Source organism: Trachypithecus francoisi, unplaced genomic scaffold, assembly GCF_009764315.1.
Source record: "Trachypithecus francoisi isolate TF-2019V2 unplaced genomic scaffold, Tfra_2.0 Lachesis_group17, whole genome shotgun sequence".
NCBI classification, from domain to species: Eukaryota; Metazoa; Chordata; class Mammalia; order Primates; family Cercopithecidae; genus Trachypithecus; species Trachypithecus francoisi.
The window spans coordinates 45,485,674-45,513,612 of NW_022681462.1; the positions used below are offsets into that span (position 1 = coordinate 45,485,674).

A 27,939-nucleotide genomic window follows, 5' to 3' on the forward strand; every position below is an offset into this window, starting at 1 on the left:
TATCTTCTCTGTGTGACAAATATAAGCTTAGGGTTCAAGAGCTAAATAAATGTAGATGCTTTGGAAAGAATACTTTGTTTATTAATGAACTCAACTATTATCAATGTCTGATGTGCTAAGTATTGGCGTGCCCTTTTTTTGTAACAAAAGTTGTCATATCCCCTACTCAGAGTAGAGGCAGCACTCGCAGTTCCAGTACAACTTCTCTCTGTGACCTGGGACAAGCCTCTGCACCTCAGTTTTCTCACCTGGGCATCACTAGAGTATCTACTTAACAGAGTTATTGTTAGAATGAAATGAGGCCGGGCACAGTGGCTCATGCCTGTAATCCCAGCACTTTGAGAGGCCGAGGTGGGTGAATCATCTGAGGTCAGGAGTTCAAGAGCAGCCTGGCCAACATAGCGAAACCTCCTCTCTCCTAAAAATACAAAAATTAACCAGGCATAGTGGCGGGCACCTGTAATCCCAGCTATTCGGGAGGCTGAGGCAGGAGAATCACTTGAACCCAAGAGGTGGAGCTTACAGTGAGCTGAGATCATGCCACTGCACTCCAGCCTGGGTGACAGAGTGAGACTCCATCTCAGAAGCAAAAGCAAAAACAAAAGAATGAAATGAGATATGTATCTTTAGGAAGAGGAAGGGGAAAGGAGTATTTTCAGTGTCTCAGCGTTGTGCTTGACATGTATGTCAACTCCTGCAAGTCCAAGCAGCCCAGTGAAGGTAATTGTTAATTTCCTAATTTTATAATTGGAAAATCCAAGGTGAAAATCAGGCTTTGATCTCAAGTCTTTTTGGTCTCAGAATCTGATCTCCTTCTATTGACTGTAATCTTGTCATAGATATTTGGCTAGCAGTTTAATGTTGACAAGAATTTTAACTTCTGGCCAAAGTACAGAAATGAGACTGAGTGTGACTGTTGGCTTGTATCTTTGGTATTGTTCTCCTTTAAGTTAGTTAGGGACACCCCAATAGCCAGATTACTGTTGTACACATTTCTAGCTTACTTAGTCTAGTGTCTCATCCCTTGTTCAATTCATCAGTATGCTTGAAGAGTAATTTAAAAATTGTGTTGTTTGATATTTCATCAGCTTTTACAACTTTCTTGGACCTCTTTCCATCAACCTTTCTTTCTCAAAGAGACCAATTGATCTATTAACTGTTTCCTAGTGGAAGGATATAAGAACAGATTTAGATGAGATGCCACAGTGCGGATTTGTGAGGCTCAGGGCCTCACAAAGAGTTGATGAAGGCAAATAAGAATTATTTTAAAAAATTGGAGTGAATTTGAACTACTCAACTAATAATAATTTTAATTTTGAAATATAATTGATATAAGTTGGTGATAATACTTAGGCATATCATTTTATAACCCTAAATTGAAAGATACTTCTTTTTTCCAGGATTTATACCTCTGAATTTTGAGATTTATTTTTGTGATCCTAAGGATGAGTGGTCCACTGCTGTACACTTCATATATATATATGTAAAATTTAAAATAACTCAGCGTCTTGTAAAATACATATGTATTTAATTTAGAAAGGAGGTACAACAGTAATGTTTCTATTTGTTATTCTCAATAACTTTTATCTAACTAAAGTGCAATAACAGGTATTTGATACAGTTGGCTGAGGGAGCATAGTGATCTTATGGTGATTACTTTCTGTTGCTATTGAAGGCAGATGTTGAGAGGCATGACCACCAACAGATCGTGTGGGTGGGAACGGAATGCCCATATAAATGTTCTGCCTCTTCTTTTCCTTTTTTTTGAGACAAAGTCTTGCTCTGTCGCCCAGGCTGAATTGCAGCGGCACGATCTGGGCTCACTGCAAGCTCCGTCTCCCGGGTTCACGCCACTCTCCTGCCTCAGCCATCTGAGTACCACCACGTCCGGCTAATTTTTTTTTTTGCATTTTTAGTACAGATGGAGTTTCACTGTGTTAGTCAGGACGGTCTGGATCTCCTGACCTCGTGATCCGCCCGCCCAAAGTGCTGGGATCACAGACGTGAGCCACAGCACCCCGCCCTGCCTTTTCTTTTCTTGATAGAGTTCATTTCAAGATTTTTGATTTGGAAACAATCTACAACTGTCACTAATGCAATACTGAAAATAATATACATACACATTTTATCCATTTGAAATATGAGCACATCTTGAGGGAGGGCTTTTTTTTTTTTTTTTTCCTGATAAGGCCCTGGAAAGCAATGCATGGAGATAGGCAGTATTCTGGCTTTTGATGAAGAGAAATCTGAGTTTGAATCCTAGCTCTGCTACTTGGGCAACTTACCATATCTCTGAGATTCTCTTTCCTAAAGTGTAATAGAGGATAATACCTATTTCATGGGACTTTAACAAAAATGGAGCAAGATCCTCAAGATAAAGTTGGGAACTCTATTTCAGGCTCTTAGTAAGTGCTCATTAAATAGGACATTTCTTCCATTTTGCTCATTGATCTCATGAGCTAGACTAAACTCCTGTCCTCTGTGCCCACTCTACTTACTTTCCCTGGTGGGCAGAATGACATTTTCCCTTGATGAATTTAGGATAAGAAGCTAGAATGTTGCCCTGGCTGCCTCTTTACCCTCTGAGTTGCTCTGCCTGCAGAATGGTTGGTCTACCTTCTTGCTTTGCCTGTAGTTTGGGGACATACGTTTATTTTGGCCCATTGCAGCTGCACATCGAAAACAAATCTTCTGTTCCAGGTTTGATCAACAATAAACCATATCCAACACTCATTTATATCTCTCAACTGATCCCAAGCTCAGTGGAGAATAAGATGTTGGGATTCTTCAAATACCACATATGTAAATACTGAGACTGGTTTGTGGTTAGGTTAACAAAGTGGACCATCTTGAAAGAATAATGGACCAATGATTTTTGCACAAATTATTTAAGAATTACTGGAAAAGATTCAGACAATTTTTAGTTCAAGGAGAGATATTTCATGACCTAAAATTTTGCCATCCACTTTGGGAGGCCGAGACGGGCGGATCACGAGGTCAGGAGATCGAGACCATCTCTGGCTAACACGGTGAAACCCCGTCTCTACTAAAAATACAAAAAGCTAGCCGGGCGAGGTGGCGGCGCCTGTAGTCCCAGCTACTCGGGAGGCTGAGGCAGGAGAATGGCGTGAACCCGGGAGGTGGAGCTTGCAGTGAGCTGAGATCTGGCCACTGCACTCCAGCCTGGGTGACAGAGCGAGACTCCGTCTCAAAAAAAAAAAAAAAAAAAAAAAAAAAATTTTGCCATCAAACTTTTTATTCTTTTAAAGTCCTTTTCTATAGTCTTTTAAAGAAATATAATATCATAAAAAGCGATTAAAAACCTTAAATCATGGTTTCCTAAGAATCATAAATGCTCCCCTTTCCATGTGGAAAAGTGTAAAAAACCCAGAAGCTGGGAGATGGAGTGTGTTCAGAAGGCAGAGAAGTAGGAAGGAGAGAGGTGAGGGATCTGAGAGCTAAGTGTGACCTAATGCAAAAATTAGTTGCCCTCCATCAGCCTAATGAACTTTGCCTACGTCCACAGAAGAAAATTGCACACAGTAACTGTTGGTAAGATGAATGAATGAACATTTATATACATATGCTCAGTGAAAATATAAATACCTACTCACACCACTATTAATTATGAGCAGTTGCTGGCTTGAAACAGGGTTCCCATTTTACTTCTTGTTGCATATGAAAAGAAAAGGTGGCCCATGCATATAATGTCTTTTGAAATCTTTAGTTGACTTTATTATAACAACTGTCAATAAGGTGAAAATTTTGAGTTAAAGGGTATTTAAGATGACTATAGATTTGAAATAAGGGAATAATGAAGTACCTGGTGGTACCTCAAATATTTATTTTCAATGGTAAAGTACAATCTATGCAAGATCCTTACATTCCTTGCATTGTGGAATAGAAAGTCTGGCCCAATAGCATTCTTAAATCTTTACAAACTTGATATTAAAAGTGATCTTACTTATGTGAGACCCCAAAACTGTCCATATGAATGAGCTCAATGTACTTTGTTTCATCAATAAAACCCATATTTAACATGTATGTATTGTTTCAAACGATGCCCCACTATTAGATGGGCTTGCAGACAGTGTGGCTAAATTGCTTGTGAGTTCCAAACCACTGAATTGAGGCTCTTTTAACAAGACGATCTGCCATCTCATCAGTTTTTCTTTTGACAGCTCGACAATGATAACGTCAAGTCTAGCATCGAGATGTTCTATTTTGATCCCCAAATGAATTCTCATGTTTGTTATCCATGAAAAATGAAATTATAAAGAGGCAACACTTCAATCAAAGATTTCAGAGTGTGCCGCACACATAGACCCTGCTGAGAGAGGATGGAGTACCTTGTCAGAAGGTCTAATGTGAGGATTAACATGGGGCCAGTGTGATGAGTGCAAGTCTGGAAAAAAAAAAATTAAGTTTTGTTTTTCATTTTTGAAGGGACAGGAATGGAATAATGAATTTATTATATTTTCTACCTTTATAATAATTTTAAATTATATTTCCCACTATGGAAGCTACTGTAGCTGACCCTGATTGTAAGCCTTTGAGAAAATTTTATCATTCTGACTAAATATGCAGAGCCTGCCATACTTAGTAAGAGATAAATATTTTTAAATCTCTAAATGGATTTGCTGGCAATAGGTGCTCTTTTAGCCTATACATTGGTTTAATTAAGGTAAATTTAATACAAAAGTATTCTGTTCTCGGACTTGGATCAAGGGCTTTGGGGGAAATTACAGAAGGAAGGCAAGGACAGCAAAATTTGTGGAACACTAACTTCCAGACCAGCCAGTAACATTTCCAGAATGGCTAAGAGCATTCAATAACAGCATCACCCAATGTCCCTTTATGCCAAGAGGGACTGATCCTATTCAGGTCTGCGGAAATGAAATCTACCAGGCACTGAGACATTTCTAGTTCTTCATCTGCTTGCGCTCAGTCAAGAAGAGTCAAAAACAATACTTGCCTGGTTATGGCCTGCCCTATTCATGAGAGATTTAGAAAACTACCATCAAATTTGTGGGTGATGGCAAACTCTTGACTTTCTCTAATACACATTAAATAACCAGGTCACTGCCTAGATAACAGAATCATTTTCATAACCTACATTTTAATTTATTTCAACTCTTATTGTAAGACTACACCAAAAATAAAAGCCATATGTAATTTACTATTACATTTGCTATAAAAATGCTACTGTAGACTTCCACATGAGAAAATCATTTCAGAATTTTGCTTAAGAAATTTTCCCACTTTCCATGAAGGAGAAACTCATTACAGGTTCAGTTTGGGCTCAGTGTAAACAGCAAGCGCTGCAACAAAGTTAAAAGTTGTTAACTTACTTAAATTATTTTCTTTGACTTTCTACAACTTTTTGTATTTTAATATACTTTTATATTATAATATTTCACTGTGAATATTTTTGGCCAACAGACTATATAATTTCTGATAGCTTCAGCTTTGGCTACACCATATCTATATGAATATGTTTTTTTGTAAATTACCTCTGAAATTTTTGTACATAGGTGAGATATGAATATAAATATACAAAATAAAACAAAATCTAGTGTCAGAAATGACTAGGTAGGCCCAACCCTTTTGTAGGGCAGGAGTACAAGTGGAGATCCATGTACCATATATTTAAACAGTTAAAATAAAGCAAGCTAATAAACATATTTATGTGTGTTTATATATTTATAATTCATATATAGATACCTATATATAATATCCTACATTTACAAATATGCTTTCATAACAACAAAATGTGTATATAACTGAAAGCAAAACATAAAAAAGAAATGAACTTAATTATTGTTTACCATGTAATAGTCAATAGTCATCTCTAGGGAGGTTACTGGAATATGAGAGAGGACAATGAAGGAGAACTTTCATTTTAACTCTGTTATTTGAATGTTTTCTTGAACTATTTGTGTAGTTTAAATCATATGAAACAAAACAAATACAAGCCTCCAAAAGTGGAATCTGAGACAGCAGACTCAAGAGAGGCTTCTCTCGGCTTCTCTCCTTTATCTATGTGTCTCAGAGGCATGGCTTTCTGTCCCTGAGTAGCTGATCTCTCCTGGTCTTAAGAAAAGCTGTCCCTGTAGGATCCTCCTTTTGTCTGTGTTACTTAGAGGGTCAGACATGTTGGGGCCATTTCCTTCCGGCTATAAGGTCACCTAATCCGAGCTTCTCCGATTGGTTTTACAACTTTGTATCTAGGGAAAGGTAGTCTTTGGACTTATAAGGTTGCAGATGAATGTATTAGTACCTTTTCATTTTGTCTTCTGTCTCAAGTTGCCCCTAAAATTCAGAGTGGCAGATAAGGTTGTTTTCATTATTTAACAGAACTAAACTTAATACATTCTATTTAGCTTTTACAAAGCTAAAACGCTTTCAAAGCATTTGATCACCCATAATCCAGGTATGCTCTGGGTAAGTGGAAAATAAAACTCAATATCTGTACAACCTACACAGCAGCTAAGGAATATGGATCTTGAATAGATATACTTTGATTCCTTTGTTTCAGTGTGTACCACCAAAGCAGATGAATAAGATGAAAGGTGGAAGAGATTTTCTTGTGGATAAAGCTCAGTATTTCCAGACAAAGCTCACGAAACAAAACTCCTTTGATTCATTCTTTTAAGAACATAAAACTCAAACAGTTCTTGATTAATGTGGGTAGTGTCTTTATGGTTAAGGCATAACAAAATCTCCTTCTATCAAACAAGTATTGTCTGGAGCAAGCTGGGTACCAGATCCATCATTCATTCTCAGGGTAAATGGCCACTTCCTATAAAACTGTCCTTTCAGAATGAATTTTGCACTCAGTATACCATGCAAGCACCCAGGAGCTGCTGCCCAGTACAGTTGTTTCCTGGCATCCTAGGCTAGAGGAGGCCAAATTACACATGTTCTAATTACTCTGGTAATACTAATTAGTATTTCATTCATTGAAGATATATTTGCAAAGTAGAAAATGTAACAACTCTGGTGCCATGAGACTAAAATGCCTTCGTTGTTAGAACAAATCTGTACTCCAAAATACTCTGCACACAGGAGCCTGAGATGCATAATTTGGATCCATTTCCATTAAAGAAATGGTCCTCCTCCACTCGGTCCCATAATGTAATTAACATTGCAGGTCTCATGGCTCTCTTTAAGAGAATTAGAAGCCATGAGTCATTTGAGCATCATCAGAACGAGCTCTCCTAATGTAAAATGACTCAATCGCAGAGATTGCTATCTGGCAGCATTCCGAGATATCAAGACCTGAAAGCCAGCACTTAATCTGATTTAGGGCCTCTTAAAATATTCTTCAAACTTGACTAGACATTGTTCTGGGTAACAAAGATCGAGACTTATTTTAGGAACCAGCCAGGGTCTGAGCTGTCTTAGCTGTGTTATTGATTCCTTTTAAGTAATTGCATTTAATTTGGAAACCTACGGGCAATGACGCTGATGAAGAAATGTGGCTATTCCAAGTAAAGTAACAGTAAGTGTGTGGAACAAAGACAATATAAAATTAGAAATCTTTGTACAGATATGCTGTTTTTCTACTTCAGAGTTCTTAATGTCAGGATTTAGTCTATTAATCTATGTAAGGACATTTTCAGCATAAATTAAGTAACAGTGAAAATAAAATTCTAACAGGCATGTTAGTAGGATTCTAACGGTTTATAGACGTTAACCCATCAACATAGTAATCGTTCAAGGTAGAAATGTGGAGTAGATGTAAGGTACTATTTTAACATTTAAAATGTTTCCATTTTGGGTGTGTATCTTGATGTTTTTGGGTCATATTGCTCCCTTTTACTTATTCACAAATTGGATAAACACAATGTAGCAACAAGATGGCTCACAATTAATTTTGGTAGAACTGAATATGGGGTAAAACTTATACACCACTCAAACAGGGATGGAAATGGACAGAATGGTCAAATCTCCAAGTTACATTAGGAAACGGTGTAGGCACCCAGGATTTTCCCACCGACATTAACAGTTCCTTTTATTCCTCATCAAGATTCTCAGTAGAATTTGTAAACTTATTTATTTGCATATCAAATTATATTTTCAGGTTGGGTAGCATTTTGTAATTCCACAGAACTTGTCGAGGCCCTACTCTGTGCACGTTCAGACACTCTTTACCCCATGTAGACTCATCCTCTGAATTCCATAGAGTCAACGTTGATGCTCCCATCCCCCACTATGAAAGACCTTTGTCACCTGGATGTAGGAGCTACAGAAAGAACTTGTTGCAAAGCAACCTATGACACAGCAAACTCTTTTACTAGCCATTCGTAAGGAAGACGTGACATAACATCTATCCCCAAATGTCTTATCAGTTGCTATAATTGATATCTATTTGAGAAAACAAGAACAGAGTTAAAATGCCAAGCCAATGACCTCTTTCCAACTCTGGCTTTGGGCAGTAGCCTCAAAGACCTAAATGGATCTCAATGGAGAGATATTTGGAGGAAAATGAATACCTTTGTAAAAACATAATTGATATTTTTATCTTGGCAGATTATCTAACTAATTGTGTCTGGTCTGTCAAATATTTTTGGCAGATTTTATTATTTTTTAATTTAAAAATATTCTTTAGCTTTTAGAGTAGTTTTAGATTCACAGCAAAAGAGAGCAGAGAGTACAGAGATTTTTCAATGCCCTTTTCCCCGACACACCCACACATCCCCCACGATCAGCATCTCTGCACCTAAGTAGTACACTCATCCCAGCTGCTGAATCTATATTGACACATCATTATCATTCAAAGTCCATAGTTTAGCTTAAGATATGTCCCCGGTTTTGTACATTCTTTGGCTTGTGACAAAAGTAGAATGAGATAGTATCATAGTATCATACAGGGTAATTTCACTGCCCTAAAAATCCTCTGTGCTCTGTGTATTCCTTCCTCTCTTTCCTTAACCTCTGGCAACCACTGGTCTTTTTACCGTCTGCATAATTTTCCCTTTTCCACAATGTGGTATGCTTGGAGTCATTCTCCATCTCTTTACATTTAATATACATGTGTCTTTATATTTCAAGTACATTTCTTATAGAAGATAATTGAGTTTTATTTTAAAATCCACTTTGACAATCTCTGTCTTTTAATTACTGTATTTTGATGGTTGAGTTTTAAAGTGATTCTTGATATAATTGGATTAATATCTACAACATTTGTTACTGTTTTCTATTCATTGTTCTTGTTGTCTTCTGCTCTTTTCTGTCATATGTGATTTTAATTGAACATTTAATTTATTTTATATGATTTCATTTTATCTCCTTTCTTGGCACACCAATTAGGCTTCTTTTTTTTATTTTCTTGAGTTGTTGCTGTAGAGTTTGTAATACACAACAACTAATCCAGGTCCACTTTGAAATAACAGTATACCGCTTAATGCATAATTTAAGTAACTTATGATAACAAGCTATTCTTAATTTTTTCCTCCCATGTCTTGTGTCATTGCTGTCATTCATTTCACTTATACATAAGCTATAATTATCAAATACATTGTTATTATCTTTTGATCATAATGCTTTATGTTATATCTATTAAGAATAAGAAAAAATGACTTTTTATTTTACCTTCACTTATTCCTTCTATAATGTTCTTCTTTTATCTATATCAGAATTTCTGATCTATTTCACATTTCTTCTCTCTGAAGAATGTCTTTTAACATTACTTTCAAGGCAAGTTTACTGACAATAAATTCCCTCAATTTTTGTGTGTCAAGAAATATTCTATTTTTCCTTCACTTTGGAGAATAATTTCACAGCATACAGAATTTTCTTTTATATGCTTGTTGGCTACAGGTATGTCTTCTTTGGAAAGTGTCTGTTCATGCCCTTTGCCCACTTTTTAATGGGGTTATTTTTTTATTGTAAACTTGTGTAAGTTCTTAATAGATGCTGGATATTAGGCCTTCGTCAGATGCATAGTTGGCAAAAAAAATTTTCCCACTACTGAGTAGGTTGTCTGTTCACTCTGTTGATGGTTTATTTTGCTATGCAGAAGCATTGTAGTTTAATTAGATCCTATTTGTCAATTTTTGCTTTTGTTGCAATTGCTTTTCATGTCTTCATCATGAAATCTTTGCCAGTTCCTGTGTCCAGAATGGTATTGCTTAGATTGTCTTCCAGAGTTTTTTGTTGTTTTTTTTTTTAGTTTGGTTTTACATTTTAAGTGTTTAATTCACCTTGAGTTAATTTTTGTATATGGTGAAAATAAGGGGTATAGTTGCAATCTTCTGCATGTGGCTAGCCAGTGGCCCTAGCACCATTTATTGAATAGAGTCCTTTCCGCATTGCTTGTATTTGTCAGATTTGTAGAAGATCAAATAGTTGTAGGCATCAGCTTTATTTATGAGTTCTCTATTCTGTTCCCTTGGTCTATGTGTCTGTTTTTGTACCAGTACCATGCTGTTTTTGTTACTATAGCCCTGTAGTACAGTTTGAAGTCTGGTAGCATGATGCCTCCAGCTTTGTTATTTTTGCTTAGATTGCCTTGGCTATTCAGGCTTTCGTTGTTGTTGTTGTTGAATTTTAAAATAGTTTTTTCTAGTTATGTAAAGAATGTTGTTGATCGTTTAAGAGAAATAGCATTCAATCTATAAATTGTTTGGGCAGTATGGCCATTTAACAATATTGATTCTTACTATTCATGGGCATGGAATGTTTTTCCATTGGTTTCTGTCATCTCTTATTTCTTTGGGTACTGTTTTGTAGTTCCCCTTGTAGAGATATTACACCTGCCTCGTTAGATGTCATCCAAGGTATTTTATTATTTTGTGGCAATTTGAATGTGATTGCGTTCCTGATTTTGCTCTTAGCTTGGCTTTCATTGATGTGTAAGTGTGCTAGTAATTTTGCACCCTGATTTTGTATCCTGAGACTTTGTTGAAGTTGTTTCCCAGCTTAAGGAGCTTTTGGGGTGAGATTATGGGGTTTCTAGATATAGAATTATGTTGTTTGCAAACGGAGACAGTTTGACTGCCTCTCTTCCTATTTGGTTTCCCCTCTTTCTCTTGCTTAATTGCTTTGACCAGAACTTCCAACACTATGTTGAATAGGAGTAGTGAGAGAGGGGGATCCCTGTCTTGTGTTTCAAGGGGAATTCTTCCAGCTTTTTCCCATTCGGCATGATGTTGGCTGGGGGTTATCATAGATGGATCTTATTATTTCGAAGTATGTTCCTTCAATGTCTAGTTTGTTAAGAATTTTTAACATGAAGTGATATTGAGTTTTATCAAAAGGCTTTTCTGCATCTTGAGATAATCATGTGTATTTTGTCTTTGGTTCTGTTTATGTGATGAATCACATTTATTCATCTGTGTATATTGAACCAACCTTGCATCTTGGCAATAAAGCCTACTTTATCGTGGTGTGTTAGCTTTTAGATGTGCTGCTGGATTTGCTTTGCCAGTATTTTGTGGAGGATTTTTGCATCTATGTACATCAAGGATATCGGCTTGAAGTTTTCTTTTTGTGTTTCTGCCAGGTTTTGGTATTAGGGTGATGCTAGGAGTATGCCAGTCATCTCAGTCCCTCAGTGGCAGCTCTTCCATCTGACTATATCTGGTTGGCCATCTTGCTCTCCCCCTAGCTTTTATTCTTAAGTATAACACAAAACAATTCTTTCTTTCTTTTCTGTTTATAGAAATTATTAACTGGGTTTAAGATTTTCATTATATGTAACAGAACTATCTGAATTGAAAATTGTCATGATGATAATTGACATTAAACCTTAAACATTAAACTAGCTACAGAAAACTGAAATACTGCTGAATTCCAGTTGATGGTAGAATGGTTTAAAATCCTGAATGTGATTAATTTTAGGGTATTAATTTGGCTACTATAAAATATACACACATATACCTATTTTCAGCTGGAATGGAATGTAGAAATTTAATCTAAAGCACTCTATTTCAAGAGATTGAGGCCCAAAAAGTTAAATGACTTGCCAAGATCACCTTGCTAGTTAATATCATTTCTGAGGTTAAAACCAAAGACTTTTTTCCCTGTTTCATTGTTATTTGTTTAACACCTCTTTTCTTTTAGCTCAACATACAACAATATGTAACTAATAGCCATGACAAGAATGAAAATCAACTAGAAACTAGAACAAATAATTGGGGAGACTGGAGATTTTAAGAAACTCCTTCGCTGCTTCTAAAAGCATGGTTGGCCCAGGAGTCAGTTTCAAAATTCTGGCCCATGTGGGTCCAGGGTGATACTCTAGAACCTCTAGTTTTTAACATATAAGCCTATTGATACATATTATTATTATTATTTATTTATTTATTTTGAGAGAGAGTCTTGCTCTGTCACCCAGGCTGGAGTGCAGTGGTGCGATCTCAGCTCACTGCAAGCTCCGCCTCCTGGGTTCTCGCCATTCTCCTGTCTCAGCTGCCGGAGTAGCTGGGACTGCGGGCACCCGCCACCACGCCCGGCTAATTTTTTTTTTGTACTTTTATTAGTGTAGAGACAGGGTTTCATTGTGTTAGTCAGGATGGTCTCGATTTCCTGACCTTGTGATCCGCCCATCTCGGCCTCCCAAAGTGCTGGGATTACAGGCTTGAGCCACCAGACCCGGCGATACATATTATTTTATATATGTATCAGGTATATGAGAGTACTTGTTACATGCATAGAATATGTAATAATCAAGTCAGGGTATTTGAAGTGTCCATCACCTTGAATAAGTATCATCTCTATGTTTTTGGAACATTTCAAATCCTGTCTCCTAGCTGTTTTGAAATATACAATGTCGGCCGGGCGCGGTGGCTCAAGCCTGTAATCCCAGCACTTTGGGAGGCCGAGACGGGCGGATCACGAGGTCAGGAGATCGAGACCATCCTGGCTAACACGGTGAAACCCCGTCTCTCCAAAAAATAGAAAAAACTAGCCGGGCGAGGTGGCGGGCGCCTGTAGTCCCAGCTACTCCGGAGGCTGAGGCAGGAGAATGGCGTAAACCTGGGAGGCGGAGCTTGCAGTGAGCTGAGATCCGGCCACTGCACTCCAGCCCGGGCGACAGAGCAAGACTCCGTCTCAAAAAAAAAAAAAAAAAAAAAAAAAAGAAATATACAATGTATTTTGTTGCTATCTATGTCACCTTAGTCTGCTGTTGAACACTAGAATTTAAACTGTGAATGTGAGTCGGTGGGCCAGAGCATGCAAAGTTCCTGATGTTTCCTTGCTGTTACACTATTTATAAAAATGGAGTAGATGTATATGGAGTAGATGTAAACATTTATTTATACAAAGCAAGTTATATTACTAATGAGGTCATAGATACAATTAAATTTTATTGAAAAGAAATAATGCTGAACTCAGAAAATTTCTATTAAAGACACTGACATCATTTGCTAAATTGGCACTGAAGTTTCTCATGCTACTGATATAATTTTCACCACCAAAGGGATCCATATAAAAATTAGAGTAGTAAAGATCAAAATGATTTTTCAGAATAATTTTAAAGGAAATGTTTTTCTCACAGGTACTGAACAACTAGTCTAAGGACAACTGTCCGTGGTGCTGGAAACAGTTCTGCATAGGTATATCATCTTCTATCATGCCCATCCCTTCTCTTGCCATCCCTTCAAAGCAAAACCCCAGCATGTAGCAGGAGGAGCAGACATGACTTAATGTCTAATTGAATCTGGAATAAATAATACAATTAAGTCTGGGCCCCAAATTTTCAGTACTTAATTTTTATCCAGTAATAATAGTGTTGGTGCTACATAAGGAAGGGAGACAGGATGTGTAAATTTGTCTCCATGTGGTGTTTTATTCCCCCCCCCCCATTTTTATAGGGCAAGTCCCTAAGATAACTCATGGGTTCAAGAGAAGAGTTCTGGCTTTCTTGAGAAACAGCCAAAATGTGACCAGGAGCTGTGTATTTCTTCACAGAATCTTTGAAGAATCCTTGAGGGTTTTATGATGGGAACACTGACATTACTAAGAAGCTCACAATTAGAAAACTGGAGCAATGGACCCAAGACATAAGGCCTTTTCTCTCTCCCCACTGCTTTATTCTCCTTCTTCTCTCTCATTTCCCCTCCCCCTCTATCCAGACCTCTCTGCATAAGTGTGATTTCAATAGCTCCCCATGGTATTTCCTCTCTTCCCTTTGGTGGTCACACTTTCCTAAGAGTTATGCACATTTCAAATCAGGGCCAGTGCATGGTACTGTGGGCCATCCTCTATTTCAGAGCCAGACAGACGTGGCAGCTGGACTGTGAAGTGTCACTTTGATGAGAGCGTGGTTGGACCACATCATCATAAAGCATAACATGACTATAGGCATGAGCCCAGCTCAGGTCTAGTGAGGGCATATTCTCCTTCTGGGAATCATTACAACAGCTCAAATCTCAAAACAATCAAATAAAATATGATTTCCCACCTGGTGGATAATAATAAACAGTGATTGCCCACCTGTTGCTCATGGGCTCTGCAACTATTAGGTGTCTGCCTTACCTCCTGGTACCAGATGATTTTCCAACAATTTGAAACTTCCTCTGCATTTTCCTCTGCAAAAATAATGTCAGTAAGGTTTCAGGATGTGCAAAGGTATAATATTATAACCAAAGGAAAGATTTGGTTATGAAATGGCAATTGTGACAGTGATGTCTTGAAGAGATGTATATTTATTTACCAGTAGATGTCCTTAATCCAGATTTGAGATAAGAAACAGAAAGTCTAGTTACTGGCAACCAATACTTGTTTGTAATAATGCTTTCCCAAGTGTTATTTGGCAATTAGTTAATTTTTAACATATCATTGCTTCCAATAGAAGCCATTCATTTCTGGGGGCAAAGAAACTGATGAAAACTGTGAAATCAGGAACCATTTTATAGGAATATTTGAATGAAGTAGGTCAAAGTCTGAAAGGTGGGACCAACTGTGCCTGTCTGTCCTAGACAGAGGGCAAGGAAGGATAATGACTAGGTCTACAGGCCACGTGCATATGGACAAGGCCACATTCTGGTTTAGAAAACAGTGGTGATTGAGCAATATGTTTACTCTGTCTGCTTCATGTCAAGTCTGCCTTGCTGCATATTCATTCCAGCATGCTGATAGATTCCAGTGATGGGGACTGGCTTCTTTCCAGCACAGATCTAGGCATCTTCAGTGGCAAAAGAAGAAGCGGGCTTTTTTATCTTTCCTTTGGAGATAGAAGAACTTTATAGAGTTCTTTGACACAAACCAACACAAACTAAGTAGAGTTTACCGACACTTAGTGTAAACCGACACAAACTAAGTAGAGAGTAATCCTGAACCACCAAACAGGCAAATCCAAGAGAATAAATGGGTAGAACGTGATCTACAAATCAAATTTAAAGTAAGATATTGGTAATTGTGGGCGATAGTTAGGCAGGAAAGTCTGCCCGGAAAAATGATGACACTCATTTTTAATATATTAAATATTTAATATATTGGTAAAATCTCAAAGAAATTGGGATTTAGTCAAAATGGTATAAATACGAATTTGTAATGATCTGAGCTCATTGTGGGATAAGCTGATGGTATGATAATCAATGATTCGGACAGCTTGTATTTCACCTTTTGGTATAGGCGTTGGCTCTTACCTTTTAGATTGATCTCCTCCTCTATGCCTTTCCTCTTCTTTGTCCTCCTACTTCTCTCCTCCTACTCCTTCTCCTCCTCCCCTTCTCTCTTCCTTCTCTTCTTCCTGTTTAGCTTTCAATAAATACTTACTGGGCTGAAGTAAGCTAAATGAAAATAATGTGGAGTATCTTCTATTTAAAGGGATGAATCAAAATCACTATAAGTGAGAAAGCTTTATTCTCTTCTCTTAAACTCATTATTGGAAGCCAAGCTATCGTTGCTTTAACATTTCTTCCGTTTATTTTGGAATTGTCCATCTGGCCGAGAAGCAGTAATTACTCATTTTCAGTAAAACCTAGTGGTGTGCTCAAGGATGGCAGTGGCACATAAATTTCAATTTGCCCAAATATGCCAGAACAAGTGAGTAAAACATTGAACATACATAAATTTTATCTGACTCATTAACAAAAGTAAAATGAGCAGCAACATTTTACTTATAACTCACTACGATGTTCTAAAATTATACCAACTTTTATTTATTGGCATAGTCACCATATGCCAGTCACTTTATCGTTCACTAATATTAAACTCTATTGAGAATTGTCAGAGCCACAGTTAAAGTTTAAGAGCTAGGGCATCTTTAAAAAAATGCAGTAAAGTGGCAACCATTTTCTATAGCACAGGCTTCTGTGACTGAGGCTATGTTGACACCACCGATATGTATTTAAAAATGCAAAAAAAATATTGTGAGCCGTCTTTAGTCACCCTTGTAAAACAAGCTCTGTTACCAGCCTCTTGCTGATTTCACTTTATTCATAACACTAATTATTTTTATATATTTTTGTTTATTCATTTATATGTGTTTCTCCCTATTGGATTGCAGGCTCCATGAAGGAAGTGATCTTGTGTATCTTTCACACTATAATCTCTTTGGTGTATCATTTGCCTATTGCCACCATTGCCAACAATGCTGTCCGTACTCATGAACCTGTGGATCAGCAGAGATGTCTCTCCTTGAGACTGTGGTGGTTGGGATCATCTTTTTCACGGTGCAATTCAGCAGGTCTGGATCCACACTTCTCTCATCTTTCTTCTGGGACTTGTTTTTTATATGGCAATGACAAGATGTAAAAGGACAAGCAGGGAAGTATATAGCTATTAAGTGCCTACATCAAAAACCTTGAAACACTTCAAATAAACAACTTAACAATGCATCTTAAAGAATAGGAAGCAAGAGCAAACCAAACCTAAAATTAGTAGAAGAAAATAAATAAAGATCATACCAGAAATAAATAAATTTGAAATGAAGAAAACAATATAAAAGATCCCCGAAATAAAAAAAAAAAAAGGTTTTTAAGAAAGATAGACAAAGTTGGCACAACTTTAACCAGATTAAGAAGAAATTAGGGAAGACTCAAATAATATCTGCGATGGAAAAGGAGACATTACAATTAATACAACAGAAATTTAAAAGATAACTAGTGTCTACTATGAGCAACTATATGCCAATAAATTGGAAAATCTAGCAGAAACTGATAAATTCCTTGACACACTTGGACTTCCACCTGCATGTCTTAGCCAAGTCAAGGTACATGGCCAACAATAAAGTCAGAATATGGAAATACAATGTGCCCATGATGAGCCCCTGGCAATGGTGTGGATAAAAGACACTTACAACCCACCAAGATTAAACCATGAAGGAATCCAAAATCTGAATAGGCAATAACAGATGCTGACAAGGATGCAGAGAAAAAGGAACCCTCATACAGTGTTGCTAGGAATATAAACTAGTACAACCACTATGGAGAACAGTATGGAGGTTCCTCGAAAAACTAAAAATAGACCTACCACAAAATCTAGCAATCCCACTCCTAGTTATGTATATTAGTATATAAATTAGTATATAAAAATTTAGTCTAAGAAAATTAGTATATAAAAGAGGTATCCACACTCCCAAATTTATTGCATCACTGTTCACAATAGCCAAGATTTGGAAGAAACCTAAGTGTCCACCAACAGATGACTGAATAAGGAAAATGTGGTATATATACACAATGGCATACTATTTAGCCATATTAAAGAGTGAGATCCTGTCATTTGCAACAACATAGATGGAATTAGAGGTCATTTTGTTAAGTAAAATAAATCAGGCAAAAAAAAGATAAATTTCATGTGTTCTCACTTATTTGTGGGAACTGAAAATTAAAATAGTTAAACTTATGGAGATAAAGAGTAGAGAGTTGGTTACCTGAGGCTGGGAAGTGTGGTGGAGTGTGTGAGGAATTCGGGATGCTTATGGGAAAAAAAAAAAAAAATAGAAAGAATGAATGAGAACTAGTATTTGTTAGCACAATAGGGTCACTATAGTCAAAAATAATTTAGTGGTACATTTAAAAATAAAAAAGTGTATAATTGGAGTATTTGTAACACAAAGGATAAATGCTCAAGGGGATAGACACGCCCATTTACCCATATGTGATTATTACAGACTGCATGCATATATCAAACTGTCTCATGCAACCCATAAATATATGCACCCACTGTGTACCCACCAAAAATAAAAATAATAAAAAGTGGACAAGCAGAATAGACAAGTTTTCCTAAGGTCTAGGTTCAGAATTGACACACTTAGAATTCCATCTGCATGTCTTAGCCAAATCAAGGTACATGGCCAACAATAAAGCCAGAGTGTGGAAATATGTTGTGCACATGATGAGATCCTGGCAATGGCGTGGATAAAAAGCATGGTAATCAACTGGAGCCAATCTTTTGAACAATCACTGGGAGAATGTACACATGCCCTTGATTTTTTTACTCCTTGTATCATGCTCTTTGCAGTGTGATTTTGAACATTCTCTGATCAGGAGGTAGACTGTTTCTCCACCTCTTTAATCTGGGTTAAACTTGTGACTTGCACTGGTGAAAATAAAGGCACAATATGGTATTCTGAATTCGTGCCTAGACCTCCGAAAGCTGTGCATGCTTTGATCTTTTTCTGGATCCCCTGTTACTGCAATATCGGTAAGCCTAAGTTAACCTGCTGGACGATGAAAGACATGCAATGTCTCAGCCACTACCATTGCCCCCAGCAGACAACTGCCAGGCATATGTGGGAGGCTGTCCTAAACCTCACAATTTCAGCCAGTGTACCAGCAGTCCACAAATGCATGAGAAATGCTGTAAGGACAGCCCAGGTGACACATAGATTCATAAGAAAAAGTAAATGATTACTGCTTCATATACTTTGGATGTCTCCTTCAAATCTCATGTTGAGATGTAATCCCTGGTGTTGGAGGGGGGACCTAGTGGGATGTGTTTGCATCATGTCGGTAGATCCTTTATGGCGTTGTGCTATCTTCACCATAATGGGTTTTCACAAGATCTGATTCTTTTCAGCAATACCTCACTCCTGGTACCAATTTTTTGTGTTAGGTCATTCCTCCATTGTTATAAAGATACCTGGCAATGTTGAAGCAGTTTTACAACTGGGTAACAGATAGAGGCTGGAAGAGTTTGGAGAGCTCAGAAGACAGGAAGGTGAGGGAAAGTTGGAAATTCTTAGAGACTGTTACATGGTAGTAACTGAAATGCTGATAGTGATATTGACTGTGAAGTTCAGGCTGATGAGGTCTCAGATGGAAATGAGAAACTTACTGGGAACTGGAGCAAAGATCATCCTTGTTGTGCCTTAGCAAAGAACTTGGCTGTATTATCTCCATTCCTTAGGGATCTGTTGAAATATGAACTTAAGAGTGATGACTTAGGGTATCTGGTGGAAGAAATTTCAATCAGCAAAGCATTTGAGATGTGGTCTGACTGCTTCTAGAAATCTATGCTCAGATGTGGGAGCCAATAAATGACTTAAAGTTGAAATTTATATTTAAAAGGAAAGCAGAACATAAAAGTTTGGAGAATTTGCAGCCTGCACATGTGGCAGAGAAAAAATAAGCATTATCAGGAGAGGAATTCAAGAGAGCTATAGAGCAACCACTTGCCAGAGAGATTTGCTTAACTAAAAAGGAGCCAAGTGCTAACATCCAAGACAATGGGAAAAAGGTCTTGAAGGTATTTCAGAAATCTTCTAGATAGCCCCTCCCATCACAGACCCCAGAGGCCAAGGAGAACCCAAGAGTCTCTTGAACATGGCCTAGGGTGCCACTGTTCTATACCACACCAGGAGACTGCTCTTTGCATCTTGACCATTCTGCCTCTAGCTGAGGCTCAAAGGGTCTCGGATACAGCTCAGGCTGCTGCTCCAGAAAGTACAAGCCACCATAAACCTTGGCAGCTTCCATGTATTGTTAAGCCCGAAGGCACACAGAGTGCAAAAGTGAAGGACTGGCAGCTTCTGCCTAGATTTCAGGGGGTGTATGAAAAAGTATGGTGACGTAGGCAGAAGCCTGCTGCAGGAATGGAGCCCTCACAGAGAACCTCTACTAAGGTAGTGCCAAGGAGAAATGTGGGGCCGGGGGACCCAGACAGACTCCCCACTGGGGCACTGCCTAGTGGAGCTGTGAGAAGGGAGCCACGGTTTTCCAGACCCCAGAAGTGTAGATCCATGGGCAGCTTGCACCTTGTGCCTGGAAAAGTCTCAGGAACTCAGCTCCAACACATGACAGCAGTCACAGGGACTGAACCCTGCAGAGACACAAGGACAGAGGCACCCAAAGCCTTAGGAGCCCACCCTTTGCAGCAGTGTGCCCTGGATATGGGACATGGAGTCAAAGGACATTATTTCAGAGCTTTAAGGTTTAATGACTGCCCTGCTAGGTTTCAGACTTACATGGGGCCTTGTAGCCCCTTTCTTTTGGCCAATTTCTGCCTTTTGGAATAGAAATGTTTACCAAATGCCTGTACTCCCATTGAATCTTGGAAGTAAATAACTTGTTTCAGTTTTGCAAATTGTTAGGCAAAAATAACTCATTTCCAGATGAAACTTTAGACTTAGGACTTTGGAATTTTGAGTAACACTGAAATGCAAAAGTTGAGACTTTTGAAGAACTATTGAGAAGGGATGATTGTATTTTTCAATGTGAGAAGTATATGAGACTTGAGGGGCCAGGGGAGGAATGATATAGTATGGATTACCCCTCCAAATTTCCTCTTGAAGTGTAATCCCTAGTGTTGGAGGTAGGGCCTGGTGGAAGGTGTTGGGTAATGGGGATCGATCATTCATGGCTTGGTGCTGTTCTCACGTAAGTTCTCCATGAGAAATGGTTGTTTAGAAGTGTGTGACACCTCCCTCCCCCGCTTGCTCCTGCTCTCACCATGTGATATGCCAATTCCCTTTTTGGCTTCTGCTATGATTGTAAGCTTCCTGAGGCCTTCCCAGAAGCCAAGCAGATACCAGCGCCATGCTTCCTGTACAGCTTGCAGAACCATGAGTGAATTAAGCTTCTTTTCTTTATAAATTACCCAGTCTCAGGTATTTCATTGTAGCAGAGCAAGAAAGCCTATGAGCCCGGCGATTTTTTTTTTAAAAAAAAAAGAGATAATAGATAGAAGCACACCCAGTGTCTAGCATGGCACAGAGTAGGGACCAACTATTGAATAAATCATGGAACTCCCTGAGTTGCATATTACAGAAGCCATGAACTCTCTCTGTGGAAATATTAGCATATATACAAACACATCACATTTTACATATGATACTAAGGAAGTCATAGACCACCTGTCTATGGATTCCAGTGAGTTCTCATAACCTAGATCAAGCCTTCTAGATGGCTGGTCTCACAATATGAAATCAATATACAGATTTTATTTTTGAAAGTTTCTGGATTCTTTCCATAAGTAAACATGGATGAAAACTTTGTCTCACTTATTTCTTCCCTGCCAGTTGTGTTGAGCCCACTCACTCTCTGTCTAACATATCAAACAGTATCTTTATCCAAAGCTTCCTTGTGACAAACGGTATAAATTACCACGTGATCCTCTGTGTCCTACAGCTTTTCTGAAGCACAAGAAACCCCTGGTCATGCAAAATAAATATACACTTCTAGGAAACACAAACCAATAGCCACAGAGCAAGACAATTCTGAGGGAAAGTCCAGATAGCTTTCTCAAGTTATCGGCTGGTTGTTCACACATTTTCTGCATTAAGATATAGAAAATAATATTTACAACTTCAAGACATGAACAGATGAGTGAGTGGAGCTTTTCATCTGCAGTACCTTATTATTTTCTGTTTCTCCTTCTGTTTCCTTCAGGCAGAAGAAAATAAGTAAATTTATCTAAAATTTTGAGGTTGCTGTCTTATTGTTATAATAATCTTTACTGTGATATTTGAGAAATTTCTTCCTTTTCAAGTGAAATCAGGATAGGTAATTTTTTAAGTTGGATAATATGAACATAAATTAGAATCGATAGGTTTTAGTTTTATGCAATCATATAATGACATGGCCAGAAGCCCAGTACATAAATCCTCAACTGAAGAATGCAAAAATCTTAATTTTACCACAGTTCTGTAAAGTTAGCAAAGGAGAAATCTCAGGGCTCACTGGAAGTGTTAATCAGCGGAGAAGATAAAACTTTTGGTTATCTTCTTTGACTCTTTAATCCTATGAACTAGAAGTATTTTTGAAATATGCATGTAAATCTTCAATATGCTTTTTTTCTCCCCAGGATATTTTTATTAGGCAGAGTACATTTTATTATACATTTTCCAAAATATTTTCTTTTTTACTGTCCTATTTCACAAACATCCTGGAGGCACTGAGTGACTTATCTGAGCTACTTCTCAAAAGATTCATACATTGATGCATTCTGTTTTGATCTATTGGATATTGAGATAAATATTTTAGGGATCATGCTAAAAATAGTATTACGATATTAAACTCAGATTCATGACTTAACTTTAAATTCTTAATTTATCCTTTAGGAATACATATTTATAACATAATTGTTCTTTATGAGTTTAAACATTCTTTAAATGTGTTATTTTTTCTGGACCTGTGAGAAATGGGGAAAAGCCACCCTGTTATTTTTACATGTCTATGTCTACTTATGAATATAACATGCCTGTATTTAAATGCACATGCAAATTATACATGTGAGGGTATGAGTGCTCATAAAAGAAACAACTCTACAATACTGCTGCACCTTTCCTTATAAAATTTAAACCGGTGTTATTTCAGTTGTGCCTCATGCATTGAAGCTAATAACAAATACACTGTTTGGTACATCAGGGCACCAAAAAGAAACCACTCAGGAGCCACTTAGGGAAGTTGAGTCTAGAAAGTCACATAAACCATCTAGTAGGACAAGAAATAAACTTATTGCATGATAAATATAGCACCTTTTTAAGGTGGAATCTACAAATTTCCCTGTATATGATCTCCTCTTACTCCTCTATTTGGCATTAAAAAGCTGTGTGGCTAGGATACTCCTTATTCTTTCTAAATGTCCGCTTTACAAAAATCTGTAAAAATACTGAGTAAGATGGTTGAGTTAGTATATTAGCTGACCTTTAAGGTTCTTACCAATTCCAAATATTTCAAGATTATTTTTGAACCTGGGCCTGCTCGATAACCAGGTTTATTTCTAGCATTAAAATAGCAAAGAGCAGAGTTCTACTTCACAATGAAAGTGAAATGAGTTCTCTTGTCCTGTTCCCCTGTGAAATTAGCATAACTAATAAAATTTACATGAAACAACCATTTAATTCTCTGGAGATTGTCCTAAGAGCATACACAAATGCAGAAGCTTTTTTAAAAGAAAATTTACTACAACTTGGTAAGAATAGTTAGCATATCTGGCGTTTGAATCATGATTCACATCTTTATTACCCTCTTTCAGCTCAATACAATGGAAATTCCACTCTATGTGGGTGCAGCCATAGACACAGAGATCTCTCTCTCCGTGTCCTAGTTGAGGGTTATGTTATCTCCATAGAAAATGTTTTGCTAGAATTTTCATCCCCGTCCTCCCCAGCTATGTGTTAGAGGCTAACACAAGGTTACATAGTGTATATTTTTATTTTTATGAAATAGCCAAAGTAAGTAAATTTGTAAATATAGAACACAGAAGGGTTTGGGGAAGAGACTCATTGCTTAATAGATATAAAGTTTTATTTTTATTTTAGGTGATGAAAATACTTTGAAAGTACATAGAGGTACTGGTGGGGGAAAATTTGTCAATGTATTAAATGTCACTGAATTGTTCACTTTAAAATGGATAACTTTATGATATATACATTTTACCTCAATTAAAAATATAAAGAAACAGTTTTCTGGAAAATAAAAAAGTGGTGGATGTTCAGGAAACAAAAACATTCTAGAAGTTTAATTTTTTTAAAAAACTCAATAATTTTCTTGTTTTATATAATGGGTAACAGAATAATAATTTACTAAACTGGAATTTCTGTGTTTTTGAGAGTTACATATTTTCACTTTGGAGTCAGAAATCTCATTTTCAAGCACTGAGTGCCTCTGGTTGTGGGTAGTCATTAACCTCAGTATCCTTACCAGAAAAATGGAATCAGCAATCATCATTGCTCTATATGCTTCACTGGCTACTTCTAAAAATCAAATACAATCTGTACAGTGGGGAAACGGCTCCGTAATGTACTATGAATACAGAAAGTCACTTGGTGCTGTCACATTGCGCAATTCCAGGAGTTGCCATCTACTCAGCCTGCTGTTACACACTCCTGCCTTTGCAATGCTGTCAACTTGACCATTATGGAGCTGTATGGTAGTACCTTACTTGAGTGCCTATATAGCATTTGTTTAGTAATACATGAATTTTATTACTTTATTTTCATTTAGAAAATGAGAATACGTTTTGGAAGAATAATTTTCAAAAGGGTAAATCTGAAGAGTTTTCAGCCAACCACTTTTTCTCCTGTGTTTTCTGTCTAATGGGTTTACAGCTGTCTTAGGACCTATTTTACTGTGGTGGCTTCTGTCTTGGTTTCTTTCATTTTTCTGGTTACTAATACTTCTGCCACTAACAAAATAAGGTATTTAATAGATGTGCGTTCCCGGAGTTCCACATTTTGATCTCTAATGTGCTTTCTCCTTTTAAAGCATGATTCAAGGGAACTACAGACTTTTTGGCTCCAGCTGTAAATCTGATCTTGCCAGTGACAGGGTTAAATATCATGGGTGAGTTCAAGTGGTTATTTTATGGTTGCCATATTGAAAAGCCATGTCATAACAATTCTCCACTCCCAGAGCTGTTACAGCACTGATGTAGAGACAGCCACAGTCAGCATAAGACTCCCTGCTTAGATAAACAATGAACACTTGGTCCCACTCAGCTATTGTGTGGATGTCCGAAGATGGATCATATTAAGCCTACCAAGCAGGAGTTTTTTATTGACAGCCTAGCAGAAGTGGTTCAGAGCTCAGAACAGCTTCACCTGGGAAAGCCTCAATGTACAGCAACAAACCCCTAATCTAAGAAATTGTGCCATTTGAGATATATTATGTCTTGCTGATTGCACACAGGATCTGCCTTCTTAGGCTACTTTAAATATATATTTGGTTTCATTAAAGAATTAATGCATGCTTATTACCAAAAAATTATAAAATGCACATAAACTAATAAAATAATAAGTAATCAGCTATCACATTGGTATATATACTTACACGCACTACACTCACACATTGCAAAATGGCACTATCACTGGGTTATTGTTTTGGGACACATTTTTAAATCCAAAATAAATAGTGAACATCTTTCTATTAAATATTTCTAGAGTATTATGTTTAATGATTGCACAGCATTCCATTGTATGGTCGTGGCACATTTAATCCACCAATCGCCTGTTTTACATATTTTGGTTATTTTCTCGGACTTCTGTAGGAAATGCAAACATTTATTTCACTCTTGGAATAGTTTTAGAATAGAAACACGCTTTTCAAGGAATTAGTCACCATAGATAGCTTTTGTGTACTTCTTCATTCAAAAATAATAACACTTGTCTTTAAGTGTCTTTAACTCCCTCTTGGAGTGCAGCTCTTCTTGGAAGCACATTTCTTCATCAGTGGGAAGTATGTCTTTTACAGCTTCACTGTCTCAGACACATTCGTACTCATCATTTTCTGAGATTCATTTTTTTCTACCTAAGCCCAAGAAACAGGGTGATTATTTCTTGCTCTTTGTACCCATTCTTGGGGAATATCTCCTGAGCCACCCAGAGTAAATTAGCTTTTAGAAGACAGTTTAAAGATATCTATGAAATGAGGGCATGCTTGAATATCAGAACTTTATTTCCACAGAGGCTTTTGAAAGTTCATATTGTAAAGTCCAATTTCCCATGGTTAATTAATGCTAATGATCTTCTCCAAGGCTTATGGAGGGAAAGGTTTGTTGACTGGCCTTTTACTGTAAATACGCCAAAAGTGATTTCCAAGAAAGGTGATGTGTATTTTCCTGCTAGGACATTCCCTGCAAGTAAAGTTTTACCTATTCAGAAGTACATCATCGGGTTAGCCTCCAAATATAGGTAAACAGAGTTCAATAAGAAAGTTAGTTACCCTTGGCCGGGCGCGGTGGCTCAAGCCTGTAATCCCAGCACTTTGGGAGGCTGAGACGGGCGGATCACGAGGTCAGGAGATCGAGACCATCCTGGCTAATATGGTGAAACCCTGTCTCTACTAAAAAATACAAAAAACTAGCTGGGTGAGGTGGCGGGCGCCTGTAGTCCCAGCTACTCGGGAGGCTGAGGCAGGAGAATGGCATAAATCCAGGAGGCGGAGCTTGCAGTGAGCTGAGATCTGGCCACTGCACTCCAGTCTGGGTGACAGAGCGAGACTCCGTCTCAAAAAAAAAAAAAAAAAAGAAGAAAGTTAGTTACCCTTGCATTAGCTTTAGAAAAATAAAATTTATAACAGGTTGAGTGCTCACACACTCATATACTTAGAAGAATGGCGAGGATTGAGAAGTTTTCACTTGTAGGATTCTCATAAGTCACCTAGTATAAACCCTTCATTTTATAACCAAGGAAATCAAGTTCAGGAAAAATGAAAAGATACATCAAGGTCACATAAACTAATTATAACTAATTTTACCTAAATCATAATTAGGCTATTTATTTTTGATCCCCAGTCTATTTTGTTCCCATGAAAAATAACTACAGACTACCCTGAAATTCATACCACACAAAAAGGTAATTTCATACATCTTCCAATTGCCTAGAAAACCAAGGGAAACATTGTGAGTAAGCAAAGAATAATGGTTTTAGAAATAGTTCACCAAATAGTGTGAACCTCACAGACCACAGAGTTTTAAAATTCCAGTTCTAGATAGTTGTGTTGACTTTGGTCAATTAATAGTATCTTTGTGTCTCTATTTCCTCTATTCAGTAAAATGGAAATAATAATAATGCAATAAATATTTATCTCAGAATTGTGCAAATTCTATAAGTTAAAGCACTCAGAACAATGTCAACACTCGGTGCCCATTAGTTAGACTCATTTCTACTGCTACTTATCTGCCAAGAGGGTAGAACTGAACTGAACTCTGAACTCATTTGGCCATAGGTTGTTAACTTAGTTCCTCAACTTCTTAGCTATGTGACCTAACTTATACATTTCTTTAAGCATCAGGTTTCTTCATCTCTAAATAAGAACAATGATATGTTATTATCATAGGGTTTTTGTTTGTTTGTTTTTTGTTTGTGTTTGTTTATTTGTTTTTTGAGACAGGCTGTCACTCAGTTGCCCAGGCTGGAGTGCAGTGGCATGGTCATGGCTCACTGCAACCTCAAACTCACAGTCCCAAAAGACCCTCCCACCTCAGCCTCCCAAGTATCTGGGACCCCAGGTGTGTGCCACCACCACTCTTGGCTAAGATTTATAGAAAAACTTTTTGTAGATATGGGGGTCCCACTATGTTGCCCAGGCTGGTCTTGTTCTCTTAGACTCAAGCAATCTCCTACCTCAGCCTCCCAGAGTGCTGGGATTATAGGCATGAGCCCAGTGCCCTGCCTATCATAGGGTTAATATGAGGATTAAATTATATAATCCATATAAAGTGTTTACTAAAGTATCTGGTACCAGTGCTCACTAATTATTGTTACTAATATTGTTATTGTCATTAATATTAAACTAATCTTTTCCCAACCAGGACTCTGAGCATCTACCATTACTTATTGGCCTTAAATTATACAACATGGTTCTTCTTAAAATAACAGTTGAAAGCCATGTATAGTCGTCATAAGAAAACAAGCAGAACATAGACCAGATGGTGGGTAAATTATATTGAATTTCTCTCCAGATCACCATGCCCAGAACTCTGCAAGTACTAAGAATGCTGAAGTGTTTTCTTTCTGACAGTGGTGGTGCCTGCGATACTTTATGTTCATGGCCTTGCCAATGGCACTTCTATATTTAGAGAAAATATTACAATTAATGA

The 27,939-nt window shown here is 37.5% G+C and overlaps 1 long non-coding RNA gene across 2 annotated transcripts in view; it reads left to right on the plus strand.

Annotated features, from left to right (window-relative positions):
- LOC117062251 overlaps positions 1 to 27,939 on the plus strand; it is a 193,517-nt gene that overhangs the window by 101,070 nt on the left and 64,508 nt on the right. The gene's annotated exons all lie outside the window — the stretch shown is intronic.